Source organism: Alosa alosa, chromosome 2 (assembly GCF_017589495.1).
Source record: "Alosa alosa isolate M-15738 ecotype Scorff River chromosome 2, AALO_Geno_1.1, whole genome shotgun sequence".
NCBI classification, from domain to species: Eukaryota; Metazoa; Chordata; class Actinopteri; order Clupeiformes; family Clupeidae; genus Alosa; species Alosa alosa.
Genome location: NC_063190.1, coordinates 14,716,542 through 14,719,668, shown reverse-complemented (window position 1 = coordinate 14,719,668; position 3,127 = coordinate 14,716,542).

Here is a 3,127-nt window from a genome sequence, read left to right as displayed (position 1 = left end):
TCACACACACACACACACAGAGGGAGAGAGAGAGCCAAAGATAGAGCGCGCGCGCAACTTTGTGTCTTGAATGCAGGAACACGTGCGCCTCTTAATATACACAACACAATAAACACAACAGCAATACCACACCACTGTGTTCTAGACGTATTTACAGTGGTAAATGTACTATAATTAACGATTATTAACGATAATTAACTTTAATCCACTTTACATTCCTAAACGTAACTCTATAAGTTTTCAGAACTGAAACTTTTTCTTAATATTTACCTCGAGGAAACGTTTTCAGTTCCTTCAGGCTCTTGAAAGGGTAATTTCTTAAAAGTTAAAAGATGGGATTTTGTATCGGTTTGTCATTGAAAGATACATAATTTGCTGGGCAGTGCATGTTGAGGTAATGTTGAGCTAAATGAACATTGAAAATGTTTTGTGTGTATGTGGAAATACTGCGTGAAAGAGAGAATCAATTGCAATTGCGGGAAAACCTTGTATTTGTGTGCACGAGGAACGCAGGTGTGCACGAGGAACGCAGAATCCTGAAGGGACTGATTTGTTTTCCTTGTATTGTATTGCTAATAGTTGTAAAGCAAGCGCAACAGCTTATTCAAACGGCCTACATGCGAGAGACCTGGTTACACCAGCGGAATGATTCTTGTCAAGTCCTCCTCCTCCACGTGATTGTTTGAGCTAATTATTAGTTGTTTTGATCATGTTCCTCCAATTTAATATGAGAAGCAGATCAGAAGTAGGCGAATGTGTTTCATGCTGATCAGTAAGCTCTTAATGGCTGTTAACTGACCACAAACCACTTGCACTTGGAGACTTATTTTTCCTCTCTAACCTTTAGATAGACAGATAGATAGATACTGTGGGTCAGAACTATAGAATAGATGGCATGGCATGTGTCCTGCCATAGTGTTACACATTCTTATCTACAACTCCTTATCTGTGTGTGCATGTTTGTATGTGTTTGTCTGTATTCATATGAATGCATGCATACATTTTATATGGGTCTAACACACTTAAATTTGTTTTGTGGAGAGAGAAAGAAGAAGCAATCAGCCATTCAACTGGTCACCTAACCCAACTGGACTGACAAGGGGGCAATTAGCCCTCCAACCCCACTCCCATCCAACCACATCCTTCCTCACTGAAACTCTATCCAGTGGCGGAGGGACGGCCTGCTGACATATCTGCTGAGGTGGGACAATGAGGGCCTGTGTGTGATGCAAAGGATGAGCTCTCCTCCACTGATTGTATACAGGACCTCACATCACACCACCACTATGGCATTCCAGCAAACAGTAGCCCTAACAGAAGGGGCTTCTGCACTTATTTCACAGGTTATCTCTCGGTATGTATGTATGTGTGTATGTATGTTTCTGTGCCTGTGCCTGTGCTCATTAAATATGTTCATTTGTGTTTTCAGAAAACAGCAGCAGTGAATAACATTACTAAAGCAGAAGTTTTTAGCCAGTGGTCCGCGAGGACTTTGCTAGTGCTCCGTGACCATGAATTCAGTAATGTAGTTTCAATGTGGGAATCAGTAGGCCTATTTTTATTCAGTGGTGGTCCTGGGGTTACGTATTTAGTCAGAATGGTGGTCCCTGGTTCACAATCAATTGTCTGTCTTATTAACCTGACTCTCGCCAGATGAATTTTGTTCTGCCTAGCTCCACTCATCCATCTGGGATCGATCCATTAGAGTGGTGCTTCAGAAGGCTGGGCCTTATCAAAAATCCTTGCATATGATTGGATAAGCCACTTGTCCTTCATCTATTGACGTTAATTACCATTGGCAGTGCTCAATCCGAGGGGCGAGATAAACAGTTTTCTTTCAAATTTCCTCTGCGCGCAATAGGATAGCGCTACAACTCATGAGTCCCATGCATTTTCCCAACATCAGAGCTAGTTGGCTAGTTGATCAAACTTTTTTCAATTAAATTGCAATAAAAAAAAAGCTAACCTCGAGTCGTGACTCAGAGACCGCTGTTTGCCAGCAGCAGCATCTTCTTTGTTTTCCACTAGCAGGAAATACCGCGTAACCATCGCCGACTCTATACACGATGTGATTGGCCTGATAGAAGTTTCATTTTTCCAGCTCGCAAACCAACGGATAGTCTACCCTGGCTGCAAATTACATTTGCTGCCGCTATGGGTGCGTCTAGATTTCTAGGCTACCTGTCTTAATCTAATCTAATGAAGCACATAGGCTCTTGGCTCTTGTAGTGCTTTTATGAAGCCATTACCTGTGGCAATGACACTAGGGCCTATTGATTGAGTTGTTATCAATTTGTTATCAATTTGTTATCATTAAACCACGTAATCAACCTAGAAACCCAAAAATGACACTTTGCCACCCTGTGAGAGACAATAAAAATAAATGCTTGAAGTCTTATAATTGAGGAATAGGACTCATGCCTATTTTTCACACCACACACAAGTGTGTTGGAAGCGTTTCCATTCAAATCAGTGAATCTGCTTTAGTCAGAGTTGTAAATGACTTTAGAATTGCGACTGACAATCACAAAATGTTGATTCTTGTTCTCCTTGATCTAAGTGCTGCATTTGAGACAGTCGACCATTCTATACTTCTTCAACGTCTTCAACACTCAGTTGGTCTTCAAGGTACAGCTCTTGATTGGATCTCATTCTATTTAAATGGGAGATCTTTTTCTGTTTCTATTAATAACCTCTCTTCTGATGTAATGCCCATTTTATATGGGGTACCTCAGGGGTCAATTCTTGGTCTTGGCTATGTTACCTCATGGGTCTGTCATACGGCAACACAACATCTCTTACCACTCATATTCTGATGATACCCAACTTTACATTTCTATCTCCTCTGACCCCAGTTCTCTGAATGACCTCACTTGCTGCATCTCAGACATTAAAAAGTGGATGGCCTAAAATGTTTTAATGTTAAATGATGCCAAGACAGAGATTCTGGTTGTAGGCCCTAAGGCCATGAGACATCACTTTCACTCAATTCTAACCTCCCACTTGGTAAAACCGTGTGAGGATGTTAAACATTTAGGAGTGACTCTTGATGCAGATCTTAACTTTCAAAAACATATATCTAACATTACAATAACAGCCTTCTACCACCTTAGAAATATTTCTAAAG